The sequence below is a fragment of the Gopherus evgoodei genome, chromosome 13 (genome assembly GCF_007399415.2).
Source record: "Gopherus evgoodei ecotype Sinaloan lineage chromosome 13, rGopEvg1_v1.p, whole genome shotgun sequence".
Classification (NCBI taxonomy): domain Eukaryota; kingdom Metazoa; phylum Chordata; order Testudines; family Testudinidae; genus Gopherus; species Gopherus evgoodei.
In genome coordinates this window covers 25,057,066-25,077,503 of record NC_044334.1, presented here as the reverse complement: position 1 = coordinate 25,077,503, position 20,438 = coordinate 25,057,066, and the positions used below count along the sequence as shown (strand labels likewise).

Genomic DNA, 20,438 nt, shown 5'->3' with positions numbered 1-20,438 from the left:
GGAGGCACCACCAGCGGTGAGTTAACCCTGTCAGAGCCACAGTTCACATGATTACTTCCCTTTTGAAAAGGAATACTCCTGTCCTACCACTGAAATGAACAGGGCAGTGCCTTGCCTGAAGTTCTCCTTATTCTGCCTCAACCCACATATACTATAGTGCTGATCACAGGACTGCTACCAGAGCTCAGTCAGAGTAGGGACCACCAATCAAGAGGAACAGATGGTATTCATGCACACCATTACTCTGAATGTAGGAGAGAAGCTATTCTCCCTTCTAACAGGAGAAACAGCATATGATGAAGAGAATACATATTTCCCCATCTACTTGCCCTAAAGGACATAAGACATTCTATGCTCATCCATCAAACAGGAACATTGCAAAGTATTACATGGAACGTGTTTTAGTAGACAGAACAAAGAACCAGGAACCTGGAGATATGGCTTCTACACCCTGATCTGCTACTGACTCACTAATCTTAAACAAGTTCCTCCATTTGTAAAATGGAACCAACAATTCCTACTTACCTTTTTTTTGGAAAGAGTGTTGAAGAATTAATGTCTGCAAAGTGCTTTGAGAATTTCTAATGAAAGGTTTAACGGAACTGTAAACACTATTATTCTGTGATATAGTGTTTATGGACTCAGAGTTCTCCTTAGCTGATAGAAGGTACAACAAAATGTGGCAACATACATTTTAAAGTAAAACTGAGCAAATGTCAAGCAACAAACCAACTTATTAATAATGTACAAATATTTTGTAAATACAAATCACAAAAATATATGGGCTTTACATTTCTAAGAATTAATGTTTGAAAGGAAAGGACTATTCATGTTGCCATAGCAGGATTTCATAAAGAGGCTCCTGATACATTTTTGTTACAATATTCTCCTGTATTTTAAAAATTGTCCCCAAAGAAATGACTGAAGTGCTCTTTCAATAGAAAGATGTTTGCAATAATTCTTCCATTTATAATTCACTGCTTTAATTATAAAAATCAAAACAATTCTGTTGCATGATTGACTATAGACTCTAGGGAATTATCTTACCATAATACCCTAGCAACTGTCTGTTGTTAATTTCAAATTGAACTGAAGAAAAAAAATACTAAAACTAATTGTATGCATATTGCAAAAACCTTGGTTTCCCTGTATGGGCTTCAAGAGAATCATGTTTCTTACAAACCTTAGGAAAATGCTGTAAGTTATTCACATAAAAAGCTCTCCAAGTGCAAAGTATTATTTGAGTAAAAGTGAATATTTCAGCCCAATCGTACTTCTTTGTACTTAAAATATCATCATCTGGAATTGAATGTAAAGGACAACAGTTTTATTTAAGAACAGGGTCATTCATGTTTGTTCTGCTTCCTCAGTCTACTGGAAACAGACAGACAACTCAATTTTCTGTTCACACATTATGACTGACTGGATTTTAGGAAGGTTGGCTTTGTCTTCCCCCCAGCCCATCTCCAAAGAGGGATCCGAATGGCTTCTTCCAGAAACGGGGAAGAACGTGTATCCTTCGGTGCCTCTCAAGAAGAGCAACACTGCTCTTCCCATTCTACCACCTATGCATGCATCAGACACAGCATGAAACATTCATGACTAATACTCCCCTTTCTCTGACTGACAGCAATCAAAATAAACGGAGTGCTGATCAATAGGAACTAGCAAGGTAGAATCATTACTCCCATATTGCTGGCTCGGCAACTCAGGGGAAGTGCCAATGATCCATACTAGATATACTAGAGCAATTCAAAACCTGTAATTAGCCATTCAGTAATATGGCTTGCCACTAACAAGTGGACAAATGCATATTTAGAACCTTCAGAAACTGAAAAATAAAAATGCTTATTCCAAAAAATGTTTTTGTTTACTTCTTAAAAGAAGACAGTAAAAGCAGTAATATCATTTTAATATAATTAGGTCTCAAGTCAGGCACTAGAACTTCATAATGCACCCCCTTTGCTCTTAAAACAATTCAGCTATAGATAGAGCCCTACTAATTCACGGCCATGAAAAACACATCACTAACTGTGAAATCAGGGCTTCCCTCCATGAAATCTGGTCTTGTGTGTGCTTTTACTCTACACAATACAGATTTCACAGGGGAGACCAGCGTTTCTCAAATTGGGGGTGCTGATCCAAAAGGGAGTTGCAGGGGGGTCACAAGGTTATTTTAGGGAAGTCACAGAATTGCCACCCTTACTTCTGTGCTGCCTTCAGAGCTGGACAGCTGGAGAGTGGCAGCTGCTGACTGAGGGCCCAGCTCTGCAGGCAGTACCACAGCAGTAAGCGTAGCAATGCCATACCATATCATCTTTACTTCTGGGCGGCTCTGCCTTCAAAGCTGGGCTCCCGGCCAGCAGTCACCGCTCTCCAGATGCCCAGCTCTGAAGGCAACGCTGCAGACAGCAGCAGCGCAGAAGGGTAGCTGTACCGTAATGCCCCCCACACACAATAACTTTGCAACATCCCCCCCCACACACAACTCCTTGTTGGGTCTGGACCCCTACAATTATAATACTGTGAAATTTCAGATTTAAACAGCTGAAATCATGAAAATTTACGATTTTAAAAATCCTATGACTGTGAAATTGATCAAAATGTCCTGTGAATTTGGTAGCTATAGCTATAGACCTATTCAATTAATTCAGCTTAGCCACCAATAATGTATAGTGCTGAAGCTTTACTGTGAAGATGCCATAAAATATACTATTGATACTTTTCAGGAAACTATCAAAATCAACCTTACTATAAATATGGTTCTTCTAATTAGTTTCATCTCCTTTTTCCAAACACCAAGGTTGTGTAAGAACAAGGTTATGAACAAGTTCCATCCATGTCTGTTTTGAGCTACTATTTGAGCCTATTTAGAGATTGTCTGGATGGTTTTATATACCTTGTTACACTACTATCTCCTTGGACGTCCACAGCCTCTCTCACTATGCCTCCTCTTCCACAGAGAACAATTATAAGCAGTCAGTATGAGGTCATTCTAGCAACATGGCCAAACCATCATAGTTGGAACCTTCTAATGACTGTAATCACAAACGGCACACTCAGTCTTCCACAGATATTGTCAATACTTAGTCTATCCAGTTCTTATTTGCAGGTTTTGCTCCAGATGTTTTGTCAGTACCCATGTTTCACAACTGTAAAATGATGTGGGTACAATGAGCGTTGTACCTCAGAATGGATAGAAGTGTTTTTACTCAACTCACTTAAATAAGATTGACGAGCCTGGCACCACCATTCCTTGCTCTAAATGAGCCCTCCAATGTGAAATAATAAGACTTGGAGGAATGGAACAAATATGAAATTTCTTAGTGAGGTACGGTAGCATCAGCAAAGATGAATGTCCTCCCAAAGATGTTATATTTGTTGCAGTGCATCTCTGTTGATATCCCTGACATTAAAAACATGGCAGAATGCACTATAAAAATTCACATGGATACATAAAAACACAAAGGGTGAAATCTAAAGCTCTGTATAAGCCTGCAACATGGGGTAGGCTAGCTGCCTCTAATTTGGCTTCTTCTTATTATTTTTATTATTATTATTATTCAATCACAATTAAAGGTGTGGACAATTAGGTTAACAAAAAATATCAAATACTGGATAACCCTCTAACAAGACTAGAGCCCAAATATAGCTATTCATAAAAATTATTAGTTAAAAAGTAATTTATGGCACCAAAAATAAAAGTCATCCAGACCATTCTGGCAGCTCTAGACAAGTTTTTTAAATTCCTGTAGCCGAGGCCCTCTCCTCAAGCTACTTGTGTTAATAAGCAGGAATTTCTCCCCAGGAAACGCCCATACTGAATAGCCATTTTGATAAGAGTTGAGAATACTCAATACGGACAGCTATTCCTGGATCCTAATTTAAAATCATGCCAAAAGATGTAATAATGCAAATATTAAGTTCCTGTATTTTCAATATTTACAAGTCAAACGTTTTATTCGGAAACTTGGATACAAGGCAGCTCTGTCTAGACCTTTAACCACATTTCAGAAGTTGACCCATGAGAATGCTGGAACACCAGGTTTAATTTCTAAGGTATATATAATTTTTGACTGAAAAAGATCTGGATATGAAAACAATCAGATGAAAAGATGGGAGAGGGATTTAGACAAAAAAAATCATCTGGATGAGTGACTCTCTACACAGGGAAGCAGATATCTACCTTCAATTTATGTCGCTCAAAGAAAATTCCTATAAATTACTGTATTGACGGCATTTGACTCTAGTTAAAATCCATATTTGTGCTATTAGGGAAGTGCTCTGTTGGAGGTGGGGAAAAGGTAACATGTCATGGTTTTGTCCAGGAACTCTTTTGGGAGGAAGTTATTAAAGAGATACATCTTATGACAAAATACCAGCTTCCCAAAGACCCCCTGACCTGTAAAGGATCTACATTTTGAACAGAAAGACAAAGTAATTTCATTTTTTGTTAACAGCTAGTCTTAGTATGCACCATTACTGGGAAAATGTTGCGACGACTCCTATGGAACTGCACTGTAATAAAATATGGACTATCCTTGTAATGGAAAAGATTTCACACCAAGTACATATACAAAAGAAGTGCCACAAATGATAGGTATTTAGAAATCTGGTCATGCTTTTTAGCATACTCACAGAAAGGGCGCTCCCCAACCAGCAAACTAGAATCTTTAGCTTGATTCTTTGAATAATAACCTGATGCTGAATAAGTAACAGGTAATGTAAGATGTGGTATGTTAACTTTTTCATTATAACTCTGCCTTAATAAAAGGTTTAAGAAGATAGCAATGGTTGCAAATATAGCTCAGGATATCTGCTTATCAATTTTGTGTTTCAGTTTGCATTGTTTTTACAGTTAAGGATGTTAACTGGTCCTAGACTTTTGTTTTTCATCATCTGAGTATTTTCAGTGTAAAACTTTTCAACAGAAAAGGGTGGGAGGGGAGGAAATATAGATATAGATATATCTCCATCCAGAAAGGCACCCAGTCTTGATTTGAAGACACCGAGAAATGGAGAAACAACCACTTCCTTGGTAGTTTGTTCCACCGGTAAATCACCCTCACTGTTAAGATGTGTGGCTCTGGTTAGGTCTTTTTCTGCAAAATTAAAAAGCACTTAAGTACTGAATATCTTCTCCCTATGAAGTTACTTCAAGAGATAACCTGATCACAGTATAATTTATCAGATTTATTCATTTAAACAGATTGAGCCATTTTGAAGGACTCTCTCAATCCTTCACTGTAATTCATATTTTCAGCCGTCAAATCATTCTTGTGGCTCTTTTCTGCACCCTCTCCAATATATAGATATATAATCTTGCATTTGGTTATATTAAAAACACATTTTGTCTGAATGGGCCCAGCTCATTAAACAAGCCAGATCACTGTGACCCCTTCAGAGCAACATTCTCCATAGTTCATCTTGCAGGATTATAAATTCCGATGTAACGCAAAAGATTCCTTTTATAGCTGGTAGACATAATGCAGTTTCCAAATGGGTGAGGACCTTCCACAATGAAGTGCCCACCTCCTAAGACGGAACTGAAAAAAATTGGAATCATGGTGTCCAAAAAGCTATTAGTGCAGTGAACATCTGAATTCCTATGTTCAGATTGAGGATGATTGAGACAAGTGTCTTACTTGTCTCAATCAGGTATCTTACTATAGATCTATTCTTGGATTACAAGTGATCCAGAAATGTGTTTTAGAAATTGGGGGGGGGGAGAGACACCAACGACCTAGATTTTTTCCTCTCCTATTCTTGCCCTTCATTGCACCATCTCTATTTTCTCCAAAAGCTCTTTTATAAGGAAGAGCAGTGAGCCCTACATTAAAAGGCAAAATCTCCCAAACAGGCTTTCCATTACAGATCTACTATCCCATAGACAACTCTTGGTATTTTATTCTAAACTTTGCAAAAAATATATTGTTCTATTGAGGCATCACTGCAATTACATGCAAAACCATCTTTTTTGCTTACTTTCCTTTAGATTTTGGGTCACATTTTGTCTTTAGTTATATTTATGCAATCCTACTGAAGTAATTTTGATTACTCTAGTAACCGAAGATAAAATTTGGCAGTCGGTCTCAAAACTACTGATGGCCTTAAAGGCACAGGACAAGTAAACTGAGATTCTGTATGCTCTGAGAAGGTTTAATACCTTTTTCTGCAGGCAAAAGAGAAGTAAACTTCTAATATGTCATACCTTTGACCCACTAAGGGACCAATCAACAGGCCCTGAAATTCAATTTTGATCACCTGTACAGCTTGAAAAGATTTGGGGAATGAGTTGTGGATACTAGGAGCAGACAAGGACTCCTGCAATTGCTTCTCTCAGGCACTTTTTAAAGAATTTTGTATAATAGAGAATTAGTTGAAATTCGCAGCCTACATAGAGGAAAAACAACTTTTGATACCTTCTGAGAAAGAAACTGTAATTTTGTCATTAAATTAAGATTTTATGAGGGATCACAATGACTCCCTTAATGAACAAAAATTCTACTTTTAGAGAGATGGCGGGGGGGGAATAAGAGGTGAAAATCCATTCATAATTTTTTTTTTTCCAAATGCCTGTATGTGGAAGGCTCTATACACTTGTTTTTGTGATTAAGTTGCCCTGGATGGCAAACCTGAGGATGCATTTGGTAAGCAGCATGCAAGTCAACAAATGCCCTGTTTAGCCATTCAATTAAATTAAGATTTAATCAACTTCTAAAGCAAAATGCTTGACAAAGAAACACTGCCATTAGTGCATGTGTATGTATCCTTCCAGTATTAAGTCAAATTCTCAGTGTCATGAAATTGAGCTACCTGCCTGAGTTAAGAGAGATAAGAGCCCAACAAAAGAAGGGTTTCCCCTGAAAAGAAAGAACCTTTATAACATGAGACAAATAATCATTTTAATCTACTATAACCTGTATTTCAATAAACAGCATAACAATTTATAAAATCCCAGTTCCTTAGGCTATAGTAAAAATAGTAGTGAATGGAAAGAGAACTTCTCTAAAGGAAGTTACTGCACATAAATTTGTTACAATAAATCAGCAGATGCAGGATGCCCTAAAATACATTTTTACTATGATTGCTTTAGGAAGTCTGTATCAGCTTCCATGCAAGCCAGGGAAAGCATTTTTATATCCCACATTTCTTTAACCTGCCCACCCTGCACATCAAATCCAAGAAGAACCATAATCCTGTGCACATCACCGGCAATTTCAACACCAGCAATATGAGTCACATAACTTCAGTACAAGGATGCATGCTCAAAAATAGAAACACATGCACCACCCCACTGAATGACATATGCCATTTACTTAACCAGAAGTCAATCTCCAACACAGCATCTTTTGATATCTCATCATCAACTGCTTGCCTCTGGGAAGGGGGCAGATGGTTTAGCAACAACACTAGGAGTCCAAGGACTGAACTAGATTCTATTCCTGACTCTGCATACATCTTCTGTTACCTTGGGCGAATCAATCAATCTTCTGATTCATTTCTTCATCTCTAAAATGGGGATAATAGCACTTATCTAACAGGAATGTTGTGAAGCTAAATTAACTAGTGTTTGTGAAGATGTCAAAATCCTTCAGTAGAAGTCACCATGTAAATTCAAAGTATTGTTATTAGACTTCATACATGCAGTCAAGCTTCCACACAGCAGACATCAAAAAACCAAGTATCCCCATGCAAGTTATAATACATACACTCAGCTATGTAAACTTAGGACATGGCTTAAAACATCCAGAGCCCTTGAGAAAACACTGAAGTACAGTGAAGTAACTAGGATTTAAGATAGGCAGCTGTTGCTAGGTTTTGGATAAGGCAGGAATATATCCAGAGGTAATATGTAAACCAGGTACTATACTACTACATTTGTCAGACATAGATCTGCCTTACCCTGGAGAGTACATAAAATGGCAGGAATACACGGATAGATTTAAGATTGTTTGGGGTATGTAAACCTTGGATTTCCGTGCTTTCCCTTGTTTGACAAGGGATTTTGTTTTTATTAAAATTGTAAGCTTAAGGGATACTGCCAACTGGAAATCTAGTCTTTCCACACTCCCCTCCCACCCTAAAATAATTAAAGAAGCTCTGAGTCTCCTTGTCAGTTTTGTTGGGTTTATAAATCACTGAGGGCTTGTCTACATCACAAAGTTGCAGCGCTGGTGAGGGGGTTACAGCGCTGCAACTTAGGAGGTGTACAAATCTGCAGGGCATCACCAGCGCTGCAACTCCCTGTTTGCAGCGCTGGCCGTACTCCCGTTTTGTCTCGGGTGTAGAGGATCCAGCGCTGGTGATCCAGCGCTGGTAATCAAGTGTAGACACTTACCAGCGCTTTTCTTGACCTCCGTGGAATAAGCAGGTATCCCAGCATACCTGAGGAAGCCTCTGGTAATCAAGCTGGTCTCCTTCCCCGGTTTGCTCTCGTGTTCCCCAAACCCCGAGCAAGCAGGTCTCCTTCCCTGCGATTTGCAGGGTGGTTCGGGGAACGCGAGAGCAAACCGCGGCGAAGCTGGTCTCCTTCCCCGGTTTGCTCTCGCGTTCCCCGAACCTCCGTGCAAGCAGGTCTCCTTCCCTGCGGTTTGCAGGGGGGTTCGGGGAACGCGAGAGCAAACCGCGGCGAAGCTGGTCTCCTTCCCCGGTTTGCTCTCGCGTCCCCCGAACCCCCCTTGAAGCCGCCCAACAGCGCTGCAGTATGGCCACATCTAACACCACTTGCAGCGCTGGTTGCTGTAAGTGTGGCCACTCTGCAGCGCTGGCCCTATACAGCTGTACTAATACAGCTGTAACAACCAGCGCTGCAAAATTTTAGATGTAGACATACCCTTAGTCCTGGTTTGTTTATATGTTTCTCTCCCCCTCTTAGTTTTTGTGGGTCTTTCGCACTGCAGAGAACACATGACTATCCAAGGAAAACCATGAAACCAATCACACAAAATGCTGTCAAACGCATTAAATACACAAACAGCAAAAATCGAACAATCTTTTTAGCCTCTAATTGTCAGTTATGGTAAACAGTGTGAGGCAGATAGGTCCACATATAAAAACGGAGCCCCAAAACTGTAGTTTTAGGAGGAAAATACTTTTTACTTGAACTGAGTTAAACTTTTCACCCATATGTTGTGTGACAAAGTAATGCTGTTCAAACTGAGACACTGAACGTAAACATATATAGGGGAAGTTATAAGCATAAGAATGAGAACTGTTCTTCTTCGTGCATGGCTGAGGGAATATATAATTGGTGTTTTCCTATAATTTCAGTTCCAACTTTTTGTTAGCGCTGCACCTTAATTATTTTTAGTAGGGACTTTTTAGGATGGTTAGAACCGTTTTGGTTTAGGTTTTTTTTATTTTATTAATAAAGGGATGCCTCTACTTCTGTATTCTTGTCCTTAATGCTTTTTAAAAAAACCTGCAGCTGGCAGTTGCCAATGAATGTGTGCGTATACATGCCCACACAGGAGTGTGTGTGAACAGAACTCGCACAATGTATGAGAATGGCACCTATAGAACTGTTTCTCAAATACCCAAAACAGCACTAGGTTAAACCACCTTCTTGTCTAAAAGATCTCACACATAAATATTTCATAGGTTAGGAGTTGTATAAGTTGCGTGTACGCGCAAACCTGAGAAAACATATTACGTTCATCTATAAATACAAATCATATTATATATATTTTTTCATTCTGCTTTGCTTATGCTTAGTTTAGTTAATTAAAATCTTATACAACTGGAAATCTGTGGGGTTTGGATGTTTCTTCCCCAAATGTCAGGGTTCTGAACTTGAGGAGTCCCTAAGTAAATAAGAGAAGCAACTCTGTGACCCATTTAATGATGGTCGAAAACTGTGCTTATAGTCTTTCCATAACTAGTACTCATACAGGAACACAACTTTTCACAGAAAGCTGACATATATTATGTACTTGAATAAGTAATGTGAGTTACAAAACCTTTGACAGCCAGAGATGTTGGATGTCAGCCAGTTAACCTAAAAGCTGATTAGTTCCATATAAGTCTACAACCTTCCAAGTAACAATAGTAGGTATAATATTTTCATACAGAACTACTATTAGGATTACAGTGTTACTTCCTGCCTTTCAAATACCCGTGTGTTTTTTGTAGGGATCTGTTATTTTAAAAAGAACAACATGTTAGTAAGGGTCTCCCTGCCTCATTTCCTTATAACAGTGTTAATGCATATTTAAAACATTAATTCAAGTTCCAACAAAGTTTTGGACTGAGAACGGATTTTACTTTTCATTACATGAACGATTGCTATGTGTGACATCTTCTGACAAGATTTTTTTTTTTTAAACTCCAAAAGATTTTTTTCAAGCAATACTTATAGGGAATGAACAGAGAGAAAAATCTTATTTCACTTCTTCAGCAAAGTTCCTATGAGCCTCTGCATTTCATATACTGCTTTACTAACTGTTTTCTTTTTTCCAGGTCTGTGCAAGGACATTTTTCTCTGCAAATTTATGGAATACTATTTCAGCTAAAAATTTATTAGAACCCAACTAAAAAGTTCTATTATTTAGCAGAGAGAGTGTATATTCAGAAACATTTCTTTATTGTACTGTGGCTCACATTTCATGGAAGATCGCAACTGCATAGAAAACAAAGGGTCAATTTTTATCCTGTATGCAAATCTGTGTATATATTATACGCGTAAAATGGAGATATATTCAGATCCCCAGATAATAATGCTCACAAATATAGCTAAGAAGATAACTAAGAGCCTAATTAAAAGATGCAATAATCTTATTGTTTTAGGGACAAAAAATTTTCATGTCAAAATATAAATTAGTCTTGATAAGATTACAAAGAACAAAAGAGTAAATGATGTCTGTAATGGAAAATTTTTCCTTTAAAAGAGAAACTATGAGAACTCCAAAACAGTCTTGCTTCTTTATTTCACATTTGTTAAACAGTATCATACGGCTTATGTACAAGCGTTCATTATTTACATTATATTAGAAAAATATGAATCTATATGTAATCAAAGGTAACAGTTCATCTAGTTTTAAAGATTAATTTAACAGCCAACCTGTGTCTTTGTTCACAGCATGACTCAGTACATGAAAATACAGACGTTAGTAATGAATTCTATTAATGCAGATTTCACTTGAAGCTAACTCAGATTTACTTTACACAGTTAAGTGACTTCATTTCATTGGAAAAAGGATTCCCTGAAGCAAAAAACATCAACTGCTGTAGACAATATTGCTTGAATTTGCACAATGCACAGCAAAAATAAATTCTGATTAGATTTCATTTTCCCCTCAAGCAGTACTTTTAAAATACAATCTTTTAATGATTGTTTAATTTTAATATAACTAGCATATAAATCCTTTACATACTTCTCCCCTGCAGCTTCAGTATAATGTCTATTTTTCCATGAAAAAAACTAATTACTTGGTTCAGTGAGTTGCCTGTGCTAAAACATAGATTTTTATTTACACTCAAAAGTTGGACTTCAACTTGGTCTCAACATTCTGGTTAATTCCAAGCACTTTTTGTTTAATTATTATTATTTCTAATTTGTTAGTAGTACTTCTTTCTAGCTTTTATCTTCAAAGATTTCCAAGTTATGATGATCTTGCCGTATTTTTACAAAATTTCACGTCTATTGCTTAACAAATTCAGAATCCTGAATTTTCTTTTCCTTCCTAGATATATATAACCACCTATTAAATCTAATCTTATTGAAATAGCTGTGCAAAAGAATCTTTTAGATAATCAGTGCACAATGGAAGTTACTATTTTACAACATACACAATCTCACTTCCCTTCCCCCAAAAAAACCAAAAAGCAGCCGAAAAACAAAAAGTAGAAGGAAAACAGTAGTTAATGTAGCTCTTGTAAGATTAATAAAACTTCTGAAATCGTTAAGAACCTTGAATAACTCTCACTCTCTGCTTGAAACTTAACCTCTTCTTTGGAGGAGGAGGAGGAATGGAGAGGAAAGAGTTTATTTTTGTAGCCTCTAAAAGGTACCTTTTATTACTAATAGTTTTTCTTCTGAAATTTCCCTTTTAGTTGTAACACACTTTGTAGCAGTTTCAAAAGAAAAAACTTCAAATACGAAAAGATTACAAGTGCAATACTAAAATATCCGACACGTAGGCCTTGACTAACAACAGAAATTAAAGTAATCTTGAAGTACCACATACTACAAATTACGAGGGGAAAAAACATCAATGTATTCAGTAATTTCTTCATTCAGTTCAGAATGACGCACCATTAACTACAAGCTGTTGACGTGGGAGTATATATATATTCCCTTAGATGATGACAACTATAAACCTCCAATATTTTTGCTAATATGAAAAAAAGAATATCCAAGTGCCTATGTGAAAACCAGAAACAAAAGTCTCATGGATTCTCCCATTTAGAAATGAGATGGATTCATTAAAATGAATTATACACTGGCTGCATGTAATATAAAACCAGTTCTAAGGAGTGGGGGGGAGAGACTTGTTTAAAAGGGGAAACAAAACAAAATGAAGACATCTTGCACAGACATAGTAAAGCTCTTGTCAATTTCATGTGTGTAAGAGGAGTTGGCACTTTCCCATGAAGCAATTTCTTAATCCCAAATGAGGACACAATAGCCTCATTTAATATGCTTTCTTACAAAAAAGTTTATTTTGTCTAATCCAAACTTTAACTAGCAATCATTACACTCCAATTAATGGACTGTAGAATCCAAGGCTGACAGCACAATTTTGCAAGTTAAAAAAAATTGAATTCTCATTTAGTTAACTGAAAGAAGTAAAAATTTAATGATCTCAAAGCTATTAAAACAATGTGTGCTCTGGAGAATTAAGAAAACAAATCTCTTAAATGTTCTTATTATCAGTAATCAGCAAGGAGACAGATTTTTCAATAGCTAATGGCTTTCCAGTAGTGAGATGTGTTTAATTTTGTACTACAAAGATCATTGTAACGTCTACCCTCACAATTCAAACCCTCTAAATTACCATTATTATTTTCAGCTATACCTCAGTATTTTTTACATTAAATAGTCATCATTATGTAGTTGATACTGACATCTGCTTTTTAAACTGCAAAGTTTCCAAAACACATACAAAATTCTATTTTTAGCCAGATTTCATTCCTTCTTGTGTAAGCACACTCCATTACAATACAATTGCCTGTGAGCAGGATTAAACCACAGTTCCATTTTTTCAATGTAGGCAGGATTTTAACTGTATTGCCAAACCACACAAAAGTACAGAATAACCACAGATAAGCTCTCTACCCCTAATGATTTACCTGCATAGAATAAGCCATTTTGGTTCACAGAATTTCCTTCAAAACACTAACATCCTGCAACCAATATTGTACAGTTACCAGTATCCTCAGTTTGAGAAAATATCTTCAAAGGACTCATGGAAGTGCAACATTACTGAATTGGATGTAAAAGCAAGGGTCTGGCTCAAGAACCAGACACCGAGAACAATAGCAAAAGAAAAAAGACTAAAGCCACAGGAAACAAAAGGTTTGACATACAGGATTATAGTGCCAACTTGATCAATTATGTTTAGGAAAGGATGAATCTGACAATGCATTCTTAGATAAACCAGATCTTGCGCTGCAGATAAGAAACTTTTCATTATAGTTTACTATAAACTTTAACTCCTGGAACATATGAAGAAATATGTCCACATCATTTGTGGAATGAAAAGTAGAATTCTTGATGAAGCAGTACAGAGATACAGAATCATACCTGAGCCTTTTCCTTCCTGAACACAGTTGTAATGACTGCCATCATTTTCCATGAACACTTGCAATGCTGATTCAAAGTCCAAGTGGACAATGTAAATCAGAGAGGAAGCCCCCTATTAACTAATGGGGACTAGGAGCAACAGGAACATAATACAAAGAGTTGGAACATTTAATGAGTGCAAGGAAATTCCCCAGGTGCAATGGTAAAATTAGCGATTTGGCAGATTTCATGCATATGTTTCTGTCGAATGGAAGGATCATTTTATTAGTAACACATTAGGTAGTGCAGATTAGATCCTTTCTGGGAGGTATTTGTGGTATTTAAGAGAGCAATCTGATATGAAAAAGCAGCAATGAATTAGATTTCACACCCTCATTGGGCTAATGGGAATAAGAAATTCTATTGTTATTGAAGCACCCAAGAAAGCCAACTTACAATTTCAAGAAGCAGAACTGGAAATTAGTAGCAGGCATAAGACTCTTCTTGAACATTTCTCTTTTGTCTGCAAGCCTCTAGCTCAGACATCAGTGAGCCAAAAGGACTTGGCACATCTCCTCCTCAATGAACACTCCAATCTTCTGGATCTTATTAGGATTGTCTACTTTTAACAGGCTTTTCCACAGAGGAACCAGATGGGACTTTTTAAATTAAAGAAACAAACCCACCATTGTGTTGAGCGATTGTTTTAAGTTCATTTTCAGAACTCCCATAAATCAGATCAAGAAATAAGAGCAGTCAGCCTAAATTTAATAGTAAGGTCCCTTGACCATGAATCTAGCTGTACAGCTTTTCTGGTAATGCTATAGAAGCCCATGCTGCATACAGGTAATTAACAGTTTTACACAGCTTTGCATAAAAAGGTACAGTAATATAAGTTATGTGCACTTATGATCAATCATCACTGAAGTATCAAACCCAAACTTAACTCTGACCCCCTTTCCCTTCACACACTTTACACCTCACAGCTTCACCCATGACAGAACAAGGAATAATGGTCTCAAGTTGCAGAGGGGGAGGTTCAGGTTGGATATTAGGAAAGACTTTTTCACTAGGAGGGTGGTGAAGCAGTGGAATGGGTTACCTAGGGAGGTGGAATCTCCTTCCTTAGAGGTTTTTAAAGTCAGGCTTCACGAAGGCCTGGCTGGAATGATTTAGTTGGGGACTGGTCCTACTCTGAGCAGGGGGTTGGACTAGATGACCTCCTGCAGTCCATTCCAACTCTGATATTCTATGATCCTATGATGATTCTATGCACCATCTACTCAAAATAAAATGTACAAAAACAGCAGCGTACCCTCCAATTAATCTTCGAATGGCAATACAAAATACCTACTCTTAAACTTAATATAGATATCAAGGACCTATCCAGTAGCACTGTTTTTATTCTATCTGAGTATGCACAGCATAAACCCTGTATACTCTCATGGTTCAGATAAGTGCTGTACTACATAAACAGTTGGGGACAAGGTTTAAGATGCCCACATCAGTACAGAGACAAAGCCACAAGACATTTGGGGGTGGGGGGTTAACCCAATCACAAATCATTAAATCTTATAAGTTTTGCTTTACTAGTGACTATTAACATGCTCATTTGTGAACTCTATATCTATTTCCTAAGGTGAGGAGGAAGTAACGTGGGGTTATAAAGTGCACAGGACCTATGCAACAGATAGCAAATAAGATGTTTATTGACTTCTACATGCTTTTTGAGATACAAAGAGGCTGACACGAACTACGCTCCTGAGATATCTGCCAGATGCTGAAGGACCATTAAAGTGTTATTTCAGAACATTTTTTAAAAAATTAACATTGGATTTAAAGTGTCAAAAGACATAAACATATAAAATGGAATCCATAAACTAAACTGGAACTTCAGACCCTACTTCTTTCTGAAGGTATGCAATGACAAAAGAGAATTTGAAAGTTTTCAAACTTGTGAAGATACCTAATTTCCTCCCGTCCACCCAAAACGTCTGTTAATTTGTTTTGTTTTAAAGGTAGGGAGAGAAAAAAGTTATCTTTCTTCCCTCCCCACAAATACAAATCTGTAGTTTGATTGCAATGTTTAAAAAACAGTTTGTTATAGAGGAGGTGGGGTGCGTGCAAAAAAACCCAAACAAACTTGTAGGAAAAAAGTCACTACTGCTACTCCATAATCCATAAAAACATTGCATAAAGTTTAAAAGCAACTACTTTACTATTTATTTGATGGCCGCATTTAACTATCTACATGTTCATCCACTAGTTTTGCAAAAGTAAGTGCTCTTTTTTGCTTTCATTTGTATTACAGAAAAACTCATAAATCAAGAAACTTTTCAACAAAACCTGATTCCCTCCTGCAAGAATTAAGTATGTCTTCACTATTTAAATTAAAAAAAAAGTTCCCCATGTAAACTTTTTACTATTATTATTAGAAGCATAACTGTGGCATCAATTATACAATGTTCTATAAAATTAACTCCTCTATTTCAAACCAGGATGGATAAAAACATGATGGGGGGGGAGTTCTGTTTTATTTATTTAAGTCACAAATGTACTTACATCAATTTTATTTAGATGTTGCTAGTTCTTTATTTTTCATTTTATAGCCCCAAATTGACAGAGTAGATATTTTGTTCTTAATTCCAGTGAGAACCTGCACAACTGGAATTAATTTGCAAACTGGACACCATCAAATTAGGCCTGAATAAAAGCTAGGAGTGGATGGGTCACTACAAAAACTAAAACTAATTTCCCCATCCTAATTTCCCCGTATTGTTACTCACTCCTTCTTGTCAACTGTTTGAAATGGGCCACCCTGATTATCACTACAAAAGTCATTTTTCCTCCTTTTGATAATAGCCCACTTTAATTGAATTGTCTCGTTAGACCTGACTCCCCTCTTTGTAAGAGGATCCCATCTTTTCATGTACTCTCTCTCTCTCTATATATATATATACACATATACATATACATATACACACACACACACCCCCTACCGTATTTTCCACCCCATGCATCTGATGAAGCGGGTTTTAGCCCACGAAAGCTTATGCCCAAATAAATGTGTTAGTCTCTAAGGTGCCACAAGTACTCCTCGTTGGTTTTGCTGATACAGACTAACATGCCTACTACTCTCAAACCTTTCTTTAATTAGTTTCCTGTTATTAGAATTTCAGACTTTACACAAAGATTTTCTACTAAGAAATTTCATACTGAAAATGTTTTTTCTGCTCTGAAAAAGAATCCCCAGGACCTCATGAACACTCTTACTACTATGGGATCAAAACTCAAAACTGATAAATGGCATGCACATATTTGCAACCAATACCAGTTTCTGATAGACTGAACTTCCACAAGTCAAGAAAACTAAAATATTTCAACCAGGTTATATTCTTCCATATAGAGCCTGCAGTTTGAAGTTGATGGGAACTGTGCTCCCAAATCACTTAAGTGCTCTTGAAAATTCCACCCTTAGTTGCCTATAGAGTTTAGAAACTTAACTTTAACTTTCAGTTGACATTTCGGGCACCGTGTACTAAAAATTCACAACTAATTCTAATATATTGAAAGTCTACATAAGTTTTCATTGTTACTATTTAAATTATTTTGTTATAAAGTGACAAAGATATTAGTCTACTAAGAGAGGAATATTTAATAAAAATACAATTTTAAACCCCAATGATGCAAGCAATTTAAGCATATGCATAGTCCACTGAAATCAATGAGAAGACTATTCATGTGAGTGAAGTTTCATACCTGTGTAACGATTTGCAGGATCAGGGCTCTAATTATTTAAAAAAAAATTGTTTGAACAAAAATGTGTTCATACAGCAGTTTTGTAAAATTCAAATAAAACCTAACTGATGTGAGTTTAGAAAAAAGTATAATTTGGTTAATTATAAATTGTTATCTAAAGTTGCAAAAGCACAAATTCTCAGGTTCATTTTTACAAAGCCTGAATATTTTTAATATGCAATTTTTAGACCATAATTTAAAATCGCTCCACTCTCTTTAAAACAATATGAAATGTCTAATTAAAAAACAAAATGATTACAATCAATGTTCTTATGTTAAAATCTGTATGATTCTCTCAGAGTCGATAATGAACTAGTGGTCTACCTTGGTGTTAAAGATCTATATGCTTCCAGAGTTACTATCTTTTAGGTGATATGTGCAAAGTTGACCACTTAGTAATAAAAGATGCAGTGGAACTTTTGCCAGGAGTATGATATGCTAATCTCAGTGTCTTGTCTCAATTTTAATTTGGGAAATTGCATTCTATCTAAATTCTCCTGCAGTGTTGATTAGATTCTTTAGTTTTGTCTTAAATTATTTTGTAGTTCTATTGTGTGTTCTTAAACAATTGCAGGTATTCCACCCCAGAAATGACTGCTTTTCTGTAATAGATGTTGCAATTCCAGAAAAGGTGATGAACAGTCCCCATGGAATCAGTGTGATTAAATGGCACACTACAATACCAATATACTGTATTTTTTGAACAATTAAAGCAGCATAAGTATAATTAAGGAAAATTAGTAGCAGAATGTAATAAACTTGCTTGTGATGTATGAAAAGCACATTAAAGCAGTGATTTCATACTCTTACAAATGCAGATGAAGATTCTAAATAAATACATTTAAAAAAAAAGTGGCAGAGTGTGTTAATTCTTAGTTTCTTGCAACTATCCATCCAATCAGTGGCAGTATTTCTGTCCCCTCTTCTCAGGGTCTCTCTTCTCTTCCATATTCAGTCTCCATGTATTTCCTCCACAGAATATGCGTGAATTGCTCCTACTTTCCCCTTCATTAACCTCAACAGCTTTCTCTTTCCACACATCTTTCCCTAAAATCATTTTGTTTCAGAGGCTTCCTTTCTTTCCCTTTTGTTTGAGGCATCATTAGCAGTAAAGAAAAATGATCACCCAGAGTGATAGTTGCTGTACTCCAGTACAACTGTACTTTCCTAGTAATGCTGGCAATGTGAAATTAACTACACATGCATACAATTTTAGTCAGTATGACACTGCTGCTGGAAAAAGTGCCATTGTACAGAAGTCACAGACTAGATCATGCTGAAAAATTTTATTCTTGGTTGCTCACAAAATGCTGGACAACACAGTTCACTTGATCCTGTGCCAAATTTAAACCCACAATAAAGTGATAATATTTTTACTTGCTATATGCTATTCCAAACCATATCAAACAAGCTCATCAGAAATTACATGTCTCAAGGTAGTGTTATCTCTGGAAGCAATAACTACTATAATGTTGTTACTTGTAACATGATGTGTAAATCAGCTATACCATTTTACAATAAAAATGGAAAATGCAAGCTGCAATTTCCTTCTAATAAAAAGATCACTTAACACACTTAAGTCCCACACTGCATTTGAAATATTAAATAAATGACATTTCATAAAGGGAATAAGTATATATTATTAAAGCTTAGTTGGGTAAGAAGGAATGTCACCCGCGCTTTCACTCAGAACAGGTGCCTCATAAAAAATTAACATTAGTGGAATATCTTGATGCAGCACTTCTGAGCCATCTCTTTAATTATACATGACTGCATTTGCTACCTGCATAAAACAGGCTTAGAGACACACAGAAGGCACCTCAGTTCTGAGATTTCACAGGTTACATTGCCAAGTAAACAATCTGGTATTCATGAAAACATGAATTCTGTAAGGATGCAAGTATGACACTGTTCGCATGTTACAAAACAGGATAAAAGAAGTACGGAAATACAATAGGCCATGCCCCACAAATTATATGGGAGGGGGGACAACTATGCACAGCGGACAAACACAGCAAAGTGTACATTTGGACTAGTCTGCAAGGTTTACTGCTTTCTAGTTGTTTTGGAGGCAAAGACTACAGACAGAGAAACTTATGGCAAGAGCAAGTTGCTCCTCGGTTCTTACTGTACGTTTTTGATTCCAAAATGGTCTGAAAATCTTTCAAACACTGTTTACAGAATTAGGCAACTGAGCACCCTGAAAATGTGAACAATTTTTTTTTAAACAGTTTATGGAACTAGGGAAATTAGGTATATAAAGAATAAAAGTCCATCTCTGAAAGGAAAAGTGGATAATAGTTAATTTTTTCTGCATTGTGTCTCTCTCTTATTTAAGGAGAAAATTAAGGAACAGCTAAAAAGAGTCTCCTAATAGTAAAGGAATGCAAAAACTTTACACTGAGATTTTCAAAGCTGACTAGAGATTTAACCATACAAATTCCATTGAAATTAATGGGAGTAGTCAACTATAAAAATCTCAACTAAATTTCTTAAGAAACCAGGTTTGCATTCTTTGAGGACAAGGAGCTGGGAAAGCATATTTGGTTGTGATGTATAAATATAAATAGTATATTAAAAGGATATAAGTTAAACCTTCAACTTAAACTACAAAGAATATGTATTATTTTTTCTACTTGATAGCCCTGCAATTTAGACTTGGGAATTAAACATTTTTATGGGTTTTTCTGATCCAGGTATGTGCATAAGGCAGGAATAGCTGATTTTATTCTTATTAAAAAACAGAACAAAACACTGGGAACCACCAAAAATCATCAAGGTGTCCAATATCTAAATAATAACTATGGGATCTTTGTTACCCTTCTCCTCTCTATCTCTTTCCTTCCTTTTGTCTGTCATACTCACCTGTTGCATCTTTTCTCCATTTAGGCTCTAAATGTGTATCGATATTAAC

At 36.4% G+C, this 20,438-nt stretch overlaps 1 protein-coding gene across 3 annotated transcripts in view; it reads right to left on the bottom strand.

The window, feature by feature from the left end:
• The window catches only part of MED13L (mediator complex subunit 13L), a 405,971-nt gene that overhangs the window by 346,487 nt on the left and 39,046 nt on the right, over positions 1-20,438 (bottom strand). The window lies entirely within an intron of this gene.